The sequence below is a fragment of the Ursus maritimus genome, unplaced genomic scaffold (assembly GCF_017311325.1).
Source record: "Ursus maritimus isolate PB19 unplaced genomic scaffold, ASM1731132v1 scaffold_7, whole genome shotgun sequence".
Lineage (NCBI taxonomy): Eukaryota > Metazoa > Chordata > Mammalia > Carnivora > Ursidae > Ursus > Ursus maritimus.
The window spans coordinates 79,689,048-79,710,597 of record NW_024426885.1 but is presented as its reverse complement, the minus strand read 5'-3'; positions in this window follow the sequence as shown (position 1 = coordinate 79,710,597).

The following is a 21,550-nucleotide window of genomic DNA, read 5'->3' as shown; positions in this document are numbered from 1 at the left end:
CAAGCTAAAGGAACACAAAGAATTTTCACAGATAATTGCACTTAGAAGCAACATTGGGTCTTCGTAAAACTGTTTCACTAGAAGAGCAGGTGTATTTTAGTTATTTTTGTTATTAGTGAAAGTGGGTTGGTATTAAAATATACAGCTTCTAGAAAACAGGCCGCTTGTGCACTACCCAGTGTGAAGTTCCCTACTGGAGGAGCGCCACTATACCTGGCAAGGTTTGGTGCCCTTCTACACACAGATGCGAGATTAGGGGAGAGACAATATTTTTATTCCTAATCTTTAAAGCAACAGTAAAATAGATGATTAAAAATCAAACCGGATCTGCTTTGTTGGCCCTCTCAAAAAAACAAAGAGAGGCGTGTTTTGGAATTTCTAGATAAAGACCAGTTTGGGTTGGTAGCTATTTTCCTATTCTGGCCAGTTGGTCTTGAATTGATCCTTTAGGTCTAGAGATAAGGGTGTTGATCTACTCCTAAATTCAACAAGTCCTGCCCTAACCCTGCTGAGGCTTGTCCCTGCCCCCCCCCCCCCATACTGCCACCACTTGGGTAAGATTAGTTTAGAAGAGACCTTAACAACACAATGGAGGCAGTGGAGGAAGGAAATTGAGGAGGCGTTGGCTGAGAGAGAGGTACTGAGATAGAATTATGGAAAACTACTTTGGGGAGAGAAAACTCTTGGATATGTTGACTAAGAATTTACAGGCTGAATCTGCTACCTCAGTCAGTGTCTAAGAATATGACAGAAGTGTGAGAACAAAGTTGTCTTTGGCTGTGTCATGCGATGCTCAGAGCAGGTCGAACAGATTAAAAAATATTAAGACTCCGTTAACTTCAGAAAACACATTGTATGTTACATGTGCTTTTACTTGTATTAGTATATACAATCTTTAAGCCAACCTGTGAGGTAGTCGTTAGGTATCACTTCCAATTTACAGGTGAGAAAACCAGCTCAAGGAAGTTTATTTGGCTGAGGGTGTACAGTTAGTGACGGAGAAGCTAGGAGCAGGGCTTTGGGTTATAGACACAGTTCACCTTCTGGGTGACCCTGGGGGTTCTCTGGAGCACCTAGCCAAAGTCACTGCATTCACTTACCAGGGCTTCCATGACCAATACCAAAGTCTGCGTGTCTTCAACAATAGAAATAGAAGTTCGACATCAAGGTATTGCCAGGGTTGGTTTCATCTGAGGCCTCTCTCCTTGGCTTGCAGATGGCTGCCTTCTCCCTGTGTCTTTACATCGTGTTCCCTCGGTACCTGTCTGTGTCCAAACTTCCTCTTCTCGTAAGCACACCAGTCATACTGGATTAGGCAGGTGTAAGTAGTTCACTTGCCAGCCAACGACTTCTGAGAAAATTTTCAAGGCAAAATAAATGAGAGGCCAATCTCCAAACTCGGCTTATAAACTTGCTTCTTTTTTTTTTTTAAAGATTTTATTTATTTGACAGAGACAGCCAGCAAGAGCGGGAACACAAGCAGGGGGAGTGGGAGAGGAAGAAGCAGGCTCACAGCGGAGGAGCCTGATGTAGGGCTCGATCCCAGAACGCTGGGATCACACCCTGAGCCAAAGGCAGACGCTTAACAACTGCACCACCCAGGTGCCCCTAAATTTGCTTCTTATTTTTACTTAATGAGTCTTTCCAGGATCAGAAGGCTGGCTCAGATTTCCAAAATCACGGAAGCCACATGAGATGTTTGGCATTGGAGGGAGTTAGGGTGCAAGAGTCTGTGGATCTTGAATTAGTAGGCTAACAACTTGATTGGACATTTTGTGCCTTGGAGGAAATCAGAAGATTGGAATCTTCCCATATCTGGAGATACATGGAGGGAAAACAAGGGTTGTCATACGCACTGGAGCAATCAGAAGGTTAACTGGCAGAATTCTAAAGACTTGGAGAATTTATTTTCTGAAATATTCTGCTGGGAACAATGGGATGCTAAATAAGCAACTTCAGAGCCCACATTTAGTGAGATATTTATTAATTTCTTTGTTGTCAAACAATTCTAGTTTTATTTCTTGAAAAGGTCCAACTATAGAGTTTGCTATGTAACTTATAACTCCTTCAGCTATGTCTTCTGACATTTTGTGATCACCAGAAATTGCCTAATATTTTTTAAAGAGTAAAATAAAACAATTATTATTTTAAAATTCAAGAATTACATTTTTTCTTAGGAACGTGTCACAAAGAAATGACACTAAAAGAACCAAACAGAAAATCGAGAAATTATTATCCACATAGAGAGAATCTTAACTTTCTCTTTTCTGTATTTACTAAAAAGAATCAAATGCCACTAAAATTTAGGTGTCCTTTGGGGACATTAAAAAAATCCACACTTGGGGCGCCTGGGTGGCTCAGTCAGTTAAGCGTCTGCCTTCAGCTCAGGTCATGATCCCAGGGTCCCGGAATGGAGCCCTGCATGGGGCTCCCTGCTTAGCCGAAAGTCAACTTCTCCCTCTGCCCCTCGCCCTGTTCGTGATTGCCCTGTCTCTCTCTTTCTCTGAAATAAACAAAATCTTAAAAAAAACCACACACACACATACACACTTACCTCTCATGTAGACCAATGTACTTAAGAATAGGGAAGGCCAGTTACATCAAATTCAGTTATAAAAATAATTATGCTTACAGAAATGGAATGCTATTTAAACAAAAATAGAACTAATAAAATGCATTTACTATAAACATATTTTATTTTGTAACATATATATTATTTAAGAAAATAAAATCAGTGGTCAGGTAAAGCTAAATTGATTACTTTATCAAATCATGTAGTCCATTAGTCTAATTTTATCTCTGTATAATGACCTGGTTTGGTATTCAGGCATACTAATATCTTGAAATCTCTATGAGATAGTATATCTACAAAGTTCGTTAAGTTAATAGTTAATTCTTGGTTTGCTGTATTTGTCTAAAAGCTAAGAACTTAAAATTATTTCTCTCTGATTTTTAAATATAGGTGTGAACACTTAACAGGTATAGGTGTGAATACTTAACTGTGAAAAACTGTTTTCCTCCTGAGATGTGGAACAAAGCAAGGATGCCTCCTTTTACCACTCGTATCAGCATCACCACCTGTACAGTATCACCTGTATGCTAGTGCAATATAGAAAGAAAAAAAATTAGACGACCTAAGATTGAAAAAGAAGATGCAAAACTGCCTCTATTTGCAGATAATTGTCATCATTAAAAATCCCAAAGAACCTACCCCAAAAAGCTATTAGAAATAACATGTGAGTTTAATAAGGCCGAATGATGCGAAAATATCAAACATATAAGTTTTATAGGTTAGCAAAAAAAAAGGAAATATTTAAAAAATACATTTGCAGTAACACTAGAAAACAAGAAATACTTGTAACTATAAGTTAAAAAAATAGGTGTGAGATCTATATGCCAGAAACTATAAAAAAAGAAAGAAATGAAAAATACCTAAATCAATGGAGGAATAAATCATATTCAAGAAGAAAATTTTTGTGTTCGCATATTGGGTGTAATTATCTTTAAATTAATCTATAGATTCAACATAATCTCATTAAAAGTTTCTAGAGGGTCTTACTATACCTCTTGACAAGCTAACTCTAAAATTTATATGGAAAAGCAAATGAACTAGGAGAGACAAACAATGCTGAAAAAGAACGAGTTCAAGACTCACATGACTTGATTTCAAAATGTATTTTCAAGTTAGAGTATGGAATTGATAATAATGATACACAAATTGATCAATAGAACAGGATGAAGAGTTCAGAAATAATTCCACATCTTTATGAGGAATTGATTTTTCCAAGGATGCAAAGACATTTTAGAGAAAAAAGATAGTTGTTTCAACAAATGTTGCCAAAATAAAGTTATTCGTATATGAGACAGTGAATTTTAATCAATAGGTCACATGATAACAAATATTAGCTGAAAATGGATCATAGATTTAAATGTAGAACCTAAACTGTAAAGATTTTTAAAGAAAATATTGTTAAAAATGTGATTTTGGATTAGGCAAAGATTTTTTAAATACAAATACCGAAAGAATGATCCATAGAAGGAGAAATTGATAAGTTGATTTCATCAGAACTTAAAAATGCTCTTCAAAAGACACGTAAGAAGAGACAAGTCATAGTCTAGGAAAAAATATTAGCAAATTATGTTTGATTAAGGACTTGGATCTAGCACACTTAAAATGCAATAAAAGGAAAACAAACAATCTGGTTTTTAAAAGTCGGCAGAAGCTTTGAGTAAGTAGTTTAACAAGAGGATATATGTATGGCAAATACACACATGAACAGAAGTTCGGAATCACTTGCCACTAGGAAAATGTAAATTGAAACCACAATGAGACACTACTACCTATATATTACAATGCCTAAAATTGAAAAGACCTACCATACCAAATTTTGGTGTAGATGTAGAGGAACTGGTACTCCCATAAACTGTACGGGAATATAAACCATTTTGGAGACCAGTATTACAGTTTCATAAATAGTTCAATATGCCCCTTCTGTTCCTGGGTATATGCTCAAGATAAATGAAAGCACATTTCCATACAAAAGCATGTATAAAAATGTTCATTACAGTTTTATCTGTAATTGTCAAAAACTTGAAACAACCCAAATGTCTTTCACAGGTGAATGTAATAATAAACTGGTATACCCACACAGAGGAACACTAAACAATCAAACTACCAACAGTGTAAAGAGGGTTCCTCTTTCTCCACATCCTTGCCAACATTTGTTGTTTTCTGTCTTGTTTATTTTAGCCATTCTAACTGGTGTAAGGTGATATTTCATTGCGGTTTTGATTTGTGTTCCCCTGATAACAAGTGGTGTGGAGCATTTTTTATGTGTCTGTTGGCCATTTGTATGTCTTCTGTGGAGAAATGCCTATGCATGATTTTTGTCCATTTCTTGACTGGATTATTTGTTTTTTGGGTGTTGAGTTTGGTAAGTTCTTTATAGATCTTAGATACCAGTCCTTTATCGGATAAGACATTTACAAATATCTTCTCTCATTCCGTAGGTTGCCTTTTAGTTTTGTGGACTGTTTCCTTTGCTGCGCAGAAGCTTTTTATCTTGACGAAGTCTCAATAGTTTGTTTTTGCTTTTGTTTGCATTGCCTTTAGAGACGTGTCTTGCAAGAAGTTTCTGTGGCTGAGGTCGAAGAGGTTACTGCCTGTATTCTCTTCTAGGATTTTGATGGATTCCTGTCTCACATTGAGGTCTTTCATCCGTCTTGAGTTTATCTTTCTGTATGGTGTGAGAGAATGGTCCAGTTTCATTCTTCTGCACGTGGCTGTCCAACTTTCCCAGCACCATTTATTGAAGAGACTGTCTTTTTTCCATTGGAAAGTCTTTCCTGCTTTGTCAAAGATTAGTTGACCATAGAATTGGGGGTCTATTTCTGGGCTCTCTATTCTGTTCCCTTGATCTATGTGTCTGTTTTTGTGCCGGTACCATGCTATCTTGTGGAACACAGTTTGAAGTCAGACATTGTGATGCCCCCAGTTTTGGTTTTCTTTTTCAACATTCCCCTGGTGATTCAGGGTCTTTTCTGGTCCCATACAAATGTTAGGATTGTTTGTTTCAGCTCTTTGAAAAATATCAGTAGTATTTTGATAGGGATTGCATTGAATTTGTAGATTTCTCTGGGCAGCATGGACATTTTAACAATGTTTATTCTTCTAATCCATGAGCATGGAATGTTTTTCCATCTTTTTGTATCTTCCTCAATTTCTTTCATAAGTGTTCTGTAGTTTCTAGAGTACAGATCCTTTACTCCTCTGGTTAGGTTTAGTCCTAGGTATCTTATGGTTTTTGGTGCAACTATAAAATGGGATCAATTCCTTAATTTTTCTTTCTTTAGTCACATTGTTAGTGTATAGAAATGCAACTGATTTCTGTGTATTGATTTTGTATCCTGCCATGTTGCTGAATTGTTGTACGAGTTCTAGCAATTTGGGGGTGGGGCCTTTTGGGTTTTCCACATGAAGTATCATGTCATCTGTGAAGAGGGAGAGTTTGATTTCTTCTTTGCCAATTTGAATGCCTTTTATTTCTTTTTGTTGTCTGATTGCTGAGGCTAAGGCTTCTAGTACTACATTGAACAATAGTGGCGAGAGTGGGCATCCCTGTCATATTCCTGACCTTAGGGGAAAAGCTCTCAGTTTTTCCTCATTGAGAATGATATTCGTTGTGGGCTTTTCATAGATGGCATTTATGATATTAAGATATGTTCCCTCTATCCCTATACTTTGAAGAGTTTTAATCAAGAAAGGATGCTGTATTCTGTCAGATGTTTTTTCAACATGTATTGAGAGGATCATACAGTTCTTTTCTTTTCTTTAATTAATGTGCTGTATCATGTTTATTGATTTGCGGATGTTGAACCACCCTTGCATCCCAGGAATAAATCCCACCTGGTCGTGGTGAATAATCCTTTTGATGTACTGTTGGATCTTATTAGCTAGTATCTTGGTGAGTATTTTGGCATCCATGTTCATCAGGGATATTGATATTTAATTCTCCTTTTTGTTGGGGACTTTGTCTGTTTTAGGATCAAGGTAATGCTTGCCTCATAGAACGAGTCTAGAAGCTGGTTCTCGGAAAGAAATAATAAGATCAATAAACTTCTGGCCAGACTTATCCAAAAGAAAAGAGAAAGGACCCAAATTAATAAAATCATGAATGAGGGGCGCCTGGGTGGCGCAGTCGTTGAGCGTCTGCCTTTGGCTCAGGGCGTGATCCCGGAGTTCTGGGATCGAGTCCCACATCAGGCTCCTCCGCTGGGAGCCTGCTTCTTCCTCTCCCACTCCCCTGCTGTGTTCCCTCTCTCGCTGGCTGTATCTCTGTCACATAAATAAATAAATAAAAAATCTTTAAAAAAAATAAAATAAAATCATGAATGAAAGAGGAGAGATCATGACCAATACCGAGGAAATACAGACAATTCTAAGAACATATTATGAGCAATCATATGCCAACAAATTAGGCAATCTGGAAGAAATGGATGCATTCCTGGAAACTTATAAACTACCAAGACTGAAACAGGAAGAGGTAGAAAATCTGAACAGACCAATAACTAACAAGAAAATTGAAACAGTAATCAAAAACCCCCCAAAAACCAAGAGTCCAGGGCCAGATGGCTTCCCCGGGGGAATTCTACCAAACATTTAAAGAGGAAATAATACCTATTCTACTGAAGCTGTTTCAAAAAATAGAAATGGAAGGAAAACTTCCAAACTCATTCTATGAGAAAATTTTCACTTTGATTGATAAAGTTTATTCATTCATTCTATGCAAATATTCTTATATATTGCTCATTCTGTATAATACTAAACATACCCCCACACATAAAAAAGAATTAACTCTAGGGAGAGGTAAGTATTGGAAATTGGGGTAGTGTATAGAGGAGGAAACAATAATTTAACTTCAATCTTAAGCCAAGGATAGGTAGATAGGTAGGTAGGCAGGTAGACAGACAGACAGACAGACAGGTAGACATAAACTCCAAACAGTAACAATTCTACGAGTGATTTGGCAGAAATCAAACTTCATGAGTGAAGGAAAGAAAACGTGTGGCCAATTTGCTTTTTCCTCAGAGTAGAAAGGAAAGTTTGAGCCTGGCAGACACTTTCTGTTTGAATCCTCCATGCAGCCTCTAGAGTATCCTAGAGGCTTTCGTATCCACCCCATGACCTGGAAATCCTTGCCTGGGTCCGCTCTGTAACTCATGGCTTTGTATGCGCTACCCCAATCCTCCTAGACACGTCCTGTGACTGTTCTAGACTCCAGCTACTCTGCTCCATCTCCAGCCTTCAATGTGGAGGTAACCAATGGCAGCCCCAATCATGTGGGAGGTGACAGGATGTAGGGACAGACACAGCTGGGGATCTGGGGAGGGCATAAGAAGGGTCTAGACACAAAAGTGTTGGAGATGAAGAAGCTTTCAAAGCAGAATGGCATCACGTGTCTCTCTTTGATTTCTCTTTCTTTTCTATGCCTTTCTTTCAACCTCAGACAAGTTCTGAGCATCTTAGATGAGACCCTCTCTATTCTGAAGAGCTCACAGGCTTGCAAGAGACAGTCAAGAAGGTAAACATAACTGATTAGATCATATGAGTTTTATCATTCTGATGCAGAGAACATCATCAGTGTGAAATAAACATAATATTGTTTACTGTGCTTCCTTATATTGTATTGATCAGGGAGTGGTAGTGTTTTCAAGTAAGCTCATGTGCCCCTCACAGGCTCTGGGATTATTCTAGGGTTAAAAGATACATACAGTAAATGTGACTTCAATGAATACATCTGTGAGCCCCTGGCTTCTAGCCTCTGATTAGAGTGTTGTAATGAGAATAGAATGTGGGGAACTTGGAAATGAAAGATGGAGCTAAGTAAATGTAATAGTTTCTAGAATCCTGACGCAGATGATTCATCACAGCACAGGAAAAGACTGGTTACTTATAAAGGGTTAAAACCAGTTTTTCTGACTCAGGAAAGGGCCATTGTTCCTTTTACTGTGTTCCGCTCCCTCTTTCAGACTGACTTGAGATTTCTTGCAAATTATGCATTCTTCATTCACTTCACTGACTCATAAAATCGACATGATTTTTATAATGTGTTCTGTTCCTCAATCACAATGAGAGACAGCAAAGTCAGTCATTTTTGGTATAGAATTGTAAATAATTAGTCACCTAGTCCACGTTTTTGATGTCTGTGGAAAGAAATATTATTTACACAAAAGCTAATTAAATATACTTCCTTTATGAAACGGCCAGAGGTGTCTCTTATATGTCTGTTGAGATCTCACTCTTCTTTTTCTAAAGATTTTATTTATTTGTTTGTTTGTTTATTTATTTATTTATTTAGCACATGCAGGAGGAGGGGCAAAGGGAGAGGGAGAGAGACAATCTCAAGCCGACTTCACCCTGAGAGATCATGACCTGAGCCGAAATCAAGAGCTGGGCCCTTGACCGACTGAGCCGTGCAGTTACTCTAAGATCTCACCCTTAAATGAGTGAGAAATCCTCTATGCTCACCCATTCTAAGGGGAAGAACCACTGTGGGGGGAGCATGGAGATACATGCTTCTGAAATAGCAGACCTCTCTCTGATCTGAAGTTACAAAACTTGGAAAGATCTGAACTGTCTGATTGAAGAATCCCTCAATACTGGTAAAGAGGAGTGCACAGTGTAATCAATCTCCAAAACAACATTTGCATTTCCCATTGCTCGAGAAACTGGAATATGCCCATTGACGGGCAGAGGAAAGATAGAAAAGGCTGATGAGAAATCTGTTAACTGGCCCCAGGGTGTTTTCTTTTTTTTTAAAGATTTTATTTATTTATTCGACAGAGATAGAGACAGCCAGCGAGAGAGGGAACACAAGCAGGGGGAGTGGGAGAGGAAGAAGCAGGCTCATAGCGGAAGAGCCTGATGTGGGGCTTGATCCCAGAACGCCGGGATCACGCCCTGAGCCGAAGGCAGACGCTTAACCGCTGTGCCACCCAGGCGCCCCCCCCAGGGTGGTTTTTGAGTCTAGCCTGGAACTACTGCTTTCCTGAAAACCTCTCTCACAGTGACAAGGTTAGCCAAAGTGTAAAAGGTAATATTTGTCCTTCGGCTTTCTCCCTGCGTCATTCTCACCCCGCTAAGCCCCTTATCTCCGGGTCCTCGCACTGACCCTCACTTGTCCTGCCCTCCACTGGAGCATTTTGCTGAGCAAACACTCCTTCCCTTTTCCCTCCACACCCAAGTACATGACCTTGTAGTCTCCGCTATCAGTGGCAGCCCCCACCTAGGAGGTGAGAATGGGAACTCTGAGTTTGTGCATTGGACCGTTCTGAACGCTCAATGTGTTCTCCCCTGCTGGATGTAATTTACCCTTATGATAAAACTGTCACTCACAGGTTTCCTTCAAGTCTTAAGTGCCATGCCACTGCCTCAATGAAACTTTAACGGGAACATCTTACTACAAATTGTAGCACCAGTTCGATACCACCCACCCCTCACTGTATTTTTTCCCCATTGCACATATCCCTTTCCAACCCCCTCTATGATTTCCTTGTTTCTTTTACTTATTGTCTGTCTCAACCTATTGGGATATAACATCCCTTAGAACAGACTTCGTTTCATTCAGGCTTTCTCCGAGACTCGCAGAGCGCCTAGCAAATGGTGAGTGCTCAGGAAGGAACTGTTGGATGAATTCATTAATCGGGAATGGGAGGAGCTCTTACTGTGATCACTTCCCCACGTTGCTGTTCTTCCTTTACTCCATCCAGTCCTTTCTCTCTCTCTTCCAGATTCTTACATCCTTACTGACTCATCTTTGCTCAGTTTGGTCTCAGAGACAGTCTTTCCTTCATCTTGTCCAAGAAGTGAAATTTCTAAATTATAACACGTGACTTAATCCATATGCTCTAAAACTCTCTCTCTCTGGCTCTCTGTTGTTGACAGGATCAAGTTTAGCAGAGAGGGCACTCCATGATCCTCCTTCACTCGCAGCCTCTTCCGGATCCCCGTCCAGGGGTGTGGTGTGCTGGGACCTGTTCCTATTGGCTGGGGGAGAGCCTTTTACCAATTCTCGGAGCCACGCCATGGTGGTAGCTGGAAATCAGTTCTACCAAGAATTATTTTCACTGGGAAAATCGGCAAACCCTAGAAATCATGGTGTTTCCCCCCAGGAGAGACAGACGAGAACTATCCTCCAGCATACCCCTGTTCCCTCACCCACCAAGTGAATACATAATTCTCGCGAGAGCTCTCCAACTTTAGACTCGTGGGAGAATGGTTTCCTAACGCTGCCGCACGTTGATGGGGTTCCTCAGCTGAGAACTGGGAAGTTCTCAGTTTACCTTCAACACTCGTATGACTTTTGCGTTCTAGTCCGTACATATGCGCAATAAATAAGAACTTAGATAATTTACTATTTGAGTAAAATGGGTATACGAGGAAGACTCGCAAGCTGCTGCAAACTTTTGTGTGAAGGTTTTTAGGTGGATTTTCTTTTCCTTTTTTTTTTTTAATAAATACCAACGAGTGAGATTGCTGGGTTGTATGGTAAGGACATCTTTATTTTTGTGAGAAATTGCCCAGCTGTCTTCCAAAGTAGCTGTGCCATTTCACGCGTCCACTAGCAATGAGGGAGAGTTCCTGCTTCTCCACATTCTCGCTAGTATTTGATGTTGACCGTGTTCCAGATTTTGGTTATTCTCATGGGTGTGTAGTGGTATCTCGTTCTTTTAAATCACATTTCCCTGATAACATATGACGTGGAGCATCTTTTCATATGCTTATTTGCCGCCTGTATATCATCTTTGGTAAGGTGTCTGTTCAGATCTGTGGTCCGTTTTTAAAATCAGGCTGTTTTCTTATTGTTGAGTTTGAAGAGTTCTTTGTATATTTGGAATCACAGTCCTTTATCAGGTGTGACTTTTACAAGTATTTTCTCCGAGTCTGTTCCTGTTTTCTCATTTTCTTGACATGGTCTTTCACAGAGCAGAATTCCTTAATTTCTTGAAGTTGAGCTCCATTATTTCTTTCAGGGATCATGACTTTGGTGTTGTATATAAAGAGACAGCTACATACTCAAGGTCATCTACATACTCAAGGTCACCTACACTTCCTCTGTGTTATTTTTTTAGGAGTTTTATAGTTTTCCATTTCATATTCCGGTAGGATCTATTTTGATTTAATTTTTGTGTCTCAATTTATAATGTTTGTGTTTAGATGTATTTGTGTGTGTGTGGATGTTTGTGCCCACACCATTTGATGAAGTGACTCTTCGCTCCATTGCATTGCCTTCGCTCCCTTGTCAAAGATCAGTTGACTATATTTACAGAAGTCTGTTTCTGGGCTCTTTATTTTGTTCCACTGATCTATTTATTTATTCTTTCACCAATATCACACTACTTTGTTCTTCTCCTGCAATATTGTGTGGGCTATTCTAGCTCTTTTGCCTCTCTGTATAGTATAACTTTAAAATCAGTTTTTCCATATCTGCAAAATAAGTTGCTGTGATTTTGATTGGGATTGCATGGAAGCTATAGATCAAGTTGGGAAGAACTGACATTTTGACAACACTGAGTCCTCCTATCCATGAACATGTGATATCTCTCCATTTATTTAGTTCTTTGATTTTAATCATCAGAGTTCTGTAGTCTTTCTGATGTAGATCATGTACAGATTTTGTGATATTTACATCTAAGTATTGTATTTTTGGGTGCTATTGAAATGCTATTATGCCTTTCATTTCAAATTCCTGTAGTTAACTGCTGGCATATAAGGAACTGATTGGCTTTTGTGTATTAACGTTGCACCCTACAACATTGCGATGATTGGTTATTACTTCTAGGTTTTTTTTTATTCTTTCATATTTTCTATATAAATGGTCATGTCATCTGCAAACAAAAATAGTTTACTTCTTCCTTTCCAAAATCCGTACCTTTTATTTATTTTTTTTGTCTTGTCTTATTGCATTAGTTAGGCCAATAATTTACCTGCATCCACCTTGGCAAGTCATCACTGCGTCTCCTGAGGATTACCGCCATGTCCTCTTAACTGATCTCCCTGCTCTCACTTGAGCCTCCCCCAGTCCATTCTAATGACACAGCCAGAGTGACCCTTTTTAAGACATTTTTAGTCAGCCCATGTCCCTCCCCACTACAACCCCTGCAATGGCTTCTCATTCCACTCTATGTAAGACTTATATTCTAACAATGGCTGGCAAGACCCTGCACCATCTGACTTCCCTCCTGCTATCACCTTGATGTCCACATTCTATTATCTTCCCCTTGTTCATTCCATACCAGACATTCTAGGAAATTTCCAGCCTCAGTCCTTACCAAGGCAGTCCTGCGTTATCTCTCTGAGAAGTTCAGGTTTGGAGCATAAGAGAAGGGTAGCTTTATAAGTAAACACAGGCTGAAAGTCAGCATGATATTAGGAAAATTTAGCACTCATTTTTTAAAAATAGGTGATTCTTAAGTAGGTCTCTGGATGGTATAGGTGAGATGGTTGACATATATAAATACATTTGTTTCAGGTTGATTCAGTGGTAACTACTCACTGAGTGATAACATTTTGTACAACACATTCCTATTAAAAACTGAGTAGGAGGGCACATATTGCACAGTGCACTGGGTGTTATACGCAACTAATGAATCATCGAACTTTACATCAAAAACCAGGGATGTGGGCGCCTGGGTAGCGCAGTCGTTAAGCGTCTGCCTTCGTCTCAGGGCGTCATCCCGGCGTTCCGGGATCGAGTCCCACATCGGGCTCCTCCGCTGGGAGCCTGCTTCTTCCTCTCCCACTCCCCTGCTGTGTTCCCTCTCTCGCTGGCTGTCTCTCTGTCACATAAATAAATAAAATCATAAAATGTTATTCTTTAAAACAAAACAAGAACAAAACAAAAACAAACCAGGGATGTACTGTATGGTGACTAACATAATATAATACAAAAACATTAAAAAAAACCCTGAGTAACTTCTTTATTTTCACAAAGTAATTAATTTCTGAGTTTTCCCATCCTTCTCCTTACCGCATTACCATCCCGGAAACAAGGACTAAAGCAGAAGAGCAGTTACAGAGGGCAATGCGATTAAGTAGACTTTCATTTAAGTCAATGAAGATCCAGCAATGGTATCGTGGAGGTGGGACCTGCAAAGTGACACAGGGTCCCACGTTAAAAAGAGCTTTACTATCCCTTAGTTTAATGCTTGGTTTAATGCTTTATTATCACTTAGTACTTGAAAAACTTAGTAATTTCAGAAGAAGGCACCTTGCATTTTCTTTTGCACTGGACTCCATAAGTTATGTAGTCAGTTCTGTGAAGACCTAAGCATATCATTCGATGGAAGAAAATGACATTGAAAACAAAAAAATGATTGAAAATGCAAAAGGGAGATGATAAAATAAACAGAACAAGATCCTAGAAGAGAAAGGAAGGAGTAAGAGAATGAATATTGGTACAGGTCATAGAATCAATAGAGACAGGGACTATAGTTAAAGAGGAGGGAAAGGTGGAAAGAAAGGATGAAGAAATGAAAGGATCCTACACTTTTGAAGGAGAGGATAAAGAGGTTTCCAACTCTTAATGTTCTCTATGTTCTTAGTAAGGCAGCCCAGCACCAGGAGCATGTGCTTAAACAATAGAGATCTTAAATAAATATTTGAATGTGAGAGAAAATAAATACTATGAGAAAGATAGTGGAGAAGTAATTGTATGAGAAAAACAAAGACAAATATAAAACAAACTCTATCAGAGCAGAATGCAAACACCAAGTCTTAATAGAGAAAGTTAGAACAACAAATGTAGAAGAGGAAAACAATGTGCATTTGTTATGTCTTCACATATGTTGATATAGCTTCTTAATACATGAACAAATAGTCAATATTCTGTAAGATAATAATGTGATTTCCTGGCGTGCCTGGTTGGCTCAGTCCATAGAGTGTGTGACTCTTGATCTTGGGGTTAGGAGTTCGAGCCCCACATGGGGTGTGGAGGTTACTTGAAAATAAAATCTTTTTAAAAAAATAGTGTCATTTCCTTAGTTATCATTGACCATACTTTATTCATAGGGAGACTGTGTAAGAAAGTTGTGATTTTTAAGTTCCTGAAAATTTGTTTGGCCACCATTTTCTTATGACAAGCTTTACGTGTTCTTTATCTCTAACATTTCCGGTATCACCCCACCAGTTCATTAGCTACATTCCCATTATAATCAATCATTCCCCAAGAATCACTTAACTGATTTTTTTTCCCCATGATCATAATTAAGGTCTTTATTTTTTCAGGTTTTTCTTAACTTCTTGGTTGATGTATAACCCAAACAATAAAAGGTACACACCACAAGGGCACAAATCCGTGAGTTATCAGAAATGAATGCAGCTGTGTAACCACTATCCAGATCAATAAACACAACACTACTGACGCCCAAAGAGTAGGCTCCAACCCTTGTCCCATTTACTCCCAGCTTTCTCTCCAGAACCTTCTCTATCTCAACTTCTAACATTACAGATTCGTTTATGGAGCTTGTATCAATTAAATTACACATTCTCGTGTCTGGCCTTACTGAAGATTAGGCTTTTGCGACTCCTGTGTGTTACTGTGTTAAGGCTTTGCTCACGTTCATTACTGCGTATCATACTGTATGAATAAACATTTCATGTATACTTTCTGCCACTGTTGATGGATATTTGTTGTGTTTCCCGTCTTTGCTATTAAGGATAGTGCTGTCATGAACATTCTTTTACGTGTTTGGTACACATCTGCCTTCAGTTTTGTTGGCTATATCCTTAGGTATGGAATTACAGGGCATGTGCGTATTCAACGTCAATAGTCAAGGCCAAGGTTTTGCCGAGTAGCTTTATCAGTTTATATTCTTACCAACAGTGTATGACAATTCCATGTGTTCATATTCTTGACCAACACTTGGCATTTCCAGGCTTTTAAATTTCAGTTATTCTCTCATCTCATTATAGTTTTATTTTGCATCTTTTCAAAACTTTCAAATGCAGAGCCTGTTTTGAAAGGTTTCATGGTATTTTGGATTTTCTCTTTTATGAAACTCTGATCAAGTCTTTGGCCTCTTTTACTATTGGGTTATCTGTCGTTTCCTTTTTGATTTACGTTGGAAGTCCCCAAGACCGTGCTTAGGCTCCGTGTTTCACTAGAAGGACTCCCAGGCCACAGAAAAGCAGTTATACCCATACAGAGAATGTGTCCAGACTAATATCAACAAAGGTTAAATGCACCGGGGTGAAGTTGAGGAAAAGGCAGGTGCAAGTTTCCAGCTGTCTTCTCCCAGCGGAGTTACGTGGGGCTATGTTTCATTCTCCCAGAAACAGTGTGTGAAACTATGGAGGCATCCAGCCCTTGCATGACTGACCTTAGCTACTTAGACTCCAGCCCCCAGAGAAAAACAGGCATCACTGTAAGTCACATTGTTTGCCCAAACTATCTGATCACACTCAGACCACATGGCCCAGGCCTCATGTCTACAAAAATAGTCTTATCAGGTAGAATTTTCCAAAGGGTCGGAGTTTGGCTAATCCTGAAGACAAGCCTTTCTTGGGACTGTACAGACTTTGAGCCACACTGACCTGCTAAGTTAACCCTTGCCCGTACGGATTTGTAGAAATTATTTATGTATTATAGACTGGAGCCCATTTCGCTTGCATGTGTTATAATTTTTATCTCCTACTATGTGACTGGCTTTTTATTATCTTAACTGCTTTGATAAGCAGAAGTTCTTACTTCAATCCCTGCATCAGTTATTGTGACTTTATAATAAGAGAATTCACATTTTTACAATGTGACTGTCCCCAATCCTTGCACATGGTAGAGCTATCCATTATCTCATGCATTCCATAATTTATCTTTAAGTGTGAGAAACCTATTAGGAAAACAGTTTTCTCTGTGTAGAGGTCTCATACAGCTTTTATTATTTTTTTCCAAGATATTTGATATTTTTGATGTTACTGTACATACCATACTTTCGAAAAATTTACTTTATGTTTATTCTGGTTGGAAAAAATGAACGAGAGACAGAAGCATTTTTTTTTTAGAGAACTTTACTTGCAATTAATATAAGAAGTCAGAAATTAGAAGCTTACAAAATTGAAAAAAAAATCCAGTAAGTGTTTGAGAAATAGCAAGATTATCATCAGACTGTTTATGGTAGAAAAATAGCTACTTTTTCACATAATTATCACATCCACAGAAATCATACTTTTTCAGACATCCGCATTGCAAAAATAACGGAGAAAGACATTTTTCATTACAGTCTGTTTTGTCTTGGGTAAATGATTCTTAACCTGGTGTTGAGTTAGGCAGTCTCCCTCCAGAAAGTAATCAGCTTCTACATGGAAAATGTGCTGTAATTCCTGATTACAGCCCTTGGGACAGTCTGACAAGTGTCTGTTTGTAGTGATAATGTCAACTGGCTGACCAAAGACAAGAACTATTCATCTATTTGCTGTAGAATCAATATTTAAGAGTAATTCGTGCAACCATTTACCATGGTTCTTTTTTACATTTCTTTCAAAAACAGTGATGGCCAGATGATCAGATCCTTGAACCAAATTCCTTCATCTTTGCATCAACAAGGACATATTTGGCCACATACAAATCAGTCCCCGAACCAGAACTAGACTGGACCGAGAATTGGACATAATCTAGGACCTAATTAGAATAAGAGGTAGAAAATAGAAGGGTGGGGGGAAAAGAGATCGAGAACTCTATGATACATAAAATCCCCTCGAAAGCTAAGAAAAGGCTTGCATTGATGTGAGGGGCCAATGGAAGATTCACTTGGCACGCTGTCATTTTCAACTCTGGTAGGTGAGTCTCTCTGGACATAGATGGATGGATAACTCAAAGAGAAATTATATTAGAAAAGAAAATTAGTAGTTTTCTTTCATAAAGGTGCAAGGAGAGACTTTGGAGGGCCTGACTTACTAAATAAAGAAATATAACAAGAATTTAAATAAGGAGAAAAAAACAAGATTACAAAAGTTGTTTTGGTTATATTAGTTCACTCGTGTTGGAAAAAGAGTAATGTTTTCAAATAATTATCATATTCAGAAACATTGTGAAATTTATTCAGACAACAGCACTATACAAGACAGTAATAAAGATTTTTTTTTTTTATCGAGAGTCAACAATTGGTGAGAGAAGCTCCAGGTTATATTTATTTTGAGAATTACACTGAGATAGAGTGACCAAATTCTTTTTTGTTTATCCCAGGCTACAAAGCCGTTTTTTTTTTTTTCTTTTCTTTTTGGCCATCAGATGTACTGTGTATGTTTATTGACAATGGTGGTGAGGAAAAGTGTCAATTTTGCTTCCATATAAATGGTCCATATAAATATATTTTTTGAACTGACTTTAAGTCAAAGCAACTTTGCTAAACTCACTGATTAATTCTAATGATTTATATGTAAACCACTTTCAATTTTCTATGCATTCATGTTAACTGAGAATAATGAGCTTCATTTTTCATTTTAGTAACCTTCATACCTTTGTTTCCTACGCTTGCCCTATTGTACTGCCGAGGATCTGTACTACAACATTGACATGAATATGTTATGGGACATATTTGTCCATCCCAGTTTCTGCAGGAAAGCTTTTGATTCCTCATCAATAACTACAATGTTTGATGTAGCGTTTGTTCTAAATACTCTTTGTCAGAGTAAGGAAACTTTATTCTTACTTCAAGAGTTATTATCATAAATAGATTTTAAATTTTGCCAAATACTACTTCCCATTTATTAAAATGATCATATGGCTCCCCGCTTCCCCCTTTTACTCTTTAACATGGTGATTTTCATAGCCTGGTTGTCAATATTCAGNCATTCCTGTTTTCTTTTCTCTTGAGTAATTACCTAAGAGTGGAACTGCTGGGTTACATGTTAAGTATATTTTTACTTTTATAAGAAATCACCAGGCTATTTTGCAATGTATATGAGTTCTAATTATTCCACAATCTTCCCAGTACTTAGCAATACCTCTCTTTTAATGTGTTATTCTAGTGACTATTAAATATATCATACTGTTTTAATTTGTGTTTCTTTGATGACTAATGATGCAGAAAATATTTTCAAAGGCTGATTGGCTATCCCTTTTTTCTCACGGCTTTTTTGAGGTATGATTGACAAAAATCGTATATATTTAAGGTGTACACTGTGATATTTTGATATATATATATACACTGTGAAATGATTACCACAATCAAACTAAGTAATATAACTATCACTTCATGTAGTTATCTCTTGTGTGTGTGGTGAGAAGGCTTGAGATCCACTTTCTTTGCAACTTTCTAGAATATAGTATATTATTAACTATAGTCACCATGCTGTATGTTAGGTCTCTTGAACTTACTCATCTTATAACTGACAATTTGTGTCCTTTAACCAATATCTCCCCATAACTCCTATCCCGTGGTAGCCACCATTCTACTCTCTGTTACTATGAGTTTGACTTTTTTAGATTCTACATATAAATGAGATAATACAGTGTTTGTCTTTCTCTGTCTGACTTATTTCATTTAGCATAAAGAACCTCCAGGTTCACGCATGTTTACACGTCCTTGCAAATGGCAAGATTTCCTTCTTCTTTAAGGCTAAATTTTATATGCATATATAATTATTATATAGATAATGATGACTACACATAAACATGATGCTAGTACATAAACATATGTATCTATATGTACATCTAGGTAGATAGATGATCTTTATCCATCTATCCATCAACGGCCACGGGTTCTCTTCATATCTCGACCACTGGGAATAATGCTGCAGTGAACGCAGGAGTGCAGCTATCTCTTTGAGATAGTGATTTTTATTTCTTTTGGATATATATCCAGTTGTGAGGTTATTGGATTACGTGGTAGTTCTATTTTTCAGAAACCTCCATAATACTTCCTGTAGTGACCCTACCAATTTACATTCTCACCAGCAATGGATATAAGGTTCTCTTTTCAGTCCGTCCTTGCCAACACCTGCTATCTTTGATTTTTTGATGATAGCCATCCCAACAGGTGTGAGGTGATATCTCATTGTGGTTTTGATTTTCATTTCTATGATGTTAATGATGTTGAGCACCTTTCCCTATACTCGTTTCATTAGCCATTCTTATATCTTTTGTGAAGAATCTATTTAGGTCTTTTGCTAAAATTTTCTTGGGTTCCTTTTCCTCTTATTGAGTTGTGAGAGTTATTTTTTCGTATTTCAGATAAATAGCTTTTATCAGATATATTTGTTGTACGTATTTTTTCTTAGGTGGTGTCTTGTCCGTCAGTCTTTTAAGTGTCATTTGATAGGCAGAAGGTTTTAATTGAAATTATCAACATTTTCTTTATAATTGCTCATGCTGTGTTTCATCTAAGGTATTTTTGCCTACCTCAAAATTACAAAGAATTTCTCCTCTGTTTCTTCTAGAAGTTTTAGAGTTTTGGGTTTTGGATTTAGGTCAATGTCCATTACAAATTAAAGTTTATGTGTAATGTAATCTAGAGGTGAAAGTTCATCTTTTTTTCTGTAATCATATCCACCTTTGAAAACACAATCTTTTACCCATCGAAGACCAACTGACTACATACGTGTAGTCTATCTCTGAACTCTGTGCTGTTTCATGGATCTAGATGTCTTTTTATACTAATACCACACGGTCTTAATTAATGCAGCTTTGTGATTTAAATCTTGCAATTAGGTAGCGCAAATCCTCCAACATTTTTCAAAATTACTTTGGTAATTCTAGATTAATTGTAATTCTACAAAAAATTTAGAATCAGTATACCCATTTCCAGAAAAAAAAGCCGAGTGGAATTTTTATTGCAATTTATTTGAATATATGGATAAATTCGAAGAGTGGATATCTTAATAATATTGTCTTTCAACCTGAGCATATTTGTTTATCTGTATTCCTAAGTATTGTAACTGTAATATTGTAAATGGTGTATTTAAAATATCATTTTGCAATTATTTGACACTAACATATAAACACGCAACTTATTTTTGTATCCTGACATATCCTGAAACATTGCAAAATTTTAGCATTATTTCTAGCATCCTAGATGACTTGATCTTCCTTCAGGGAAAATTTACTTTTGCTTCTGACGGATGGTTACGGCATCAATATTCCGAAATCATCTTTGTACATTAAGAATTCTTATGATTCAAAGGTGGTCTAAGTTTCTGAAAGGGTGATCAATTTCCCGTTTGACTTTATTCTTAGTGTTATACTACTTTGAGGTTCCAATCCAAAGCCTGAGGATCAAGGTTTATCAGAGAAACTTCCTTTTGGTAAACTGATTATAGTTTTTATTCTCAACTAATTGCTTGCAAGATTTTAATTATACACCTGGAATAAGCAGATGTTGCTAGGATATAAACAGCTAAAATGCCAGGCTTACTTTCCTGGACTTCTTTTTCTTGACCTTATTCTTCCCTGCATTTTTAGCTCTCCTTGTCTTCAAATAAATGCTTTTCACATTGTCCCAGGTCTGAATTACTCAGTCCACCTTTACCAGAAACTTCCAACTTATTTTTTAAATCTCAGCATGAGTAATTCTTCTGCATAATTACCCTCTCCCATTTGTCTTATTTGAAGGATCATTCGAAAACTCTGAAGCAACACTTAATGCTATATTCACATTCTTGAACTCTTTAAAAAGATATCTCTAAGTGTGTATCTATTCTCAGTGCTCTACTTTTTCGTACTAAGGGTTACCAAAGAAAGGAAGGACTGACCTGTAGTCTGAACTGTGGCTTTTAAGGTTATGTGTCTTCTCTTAGCTGTATTACAATCATCTATGCACATATTTTATTTTTTCTCACTATCTATGCATATTCCATTATCTTTTGCAGAAGACATTTTGAAGCCCATAAGCATATATGGAGCACAGAGTTAGCAAGCTCAGAGCGAACCGAATTTGGCTTGGCTTTTAACCATTGTTACTCTTTACACACACTTGCTGGAAAGGCAGGCTATACACCCTGGGAAGTGAGGTACAGCCCCTCCATGGCTTTTAGGATCTCCCCTGGCCAGAAATGGGC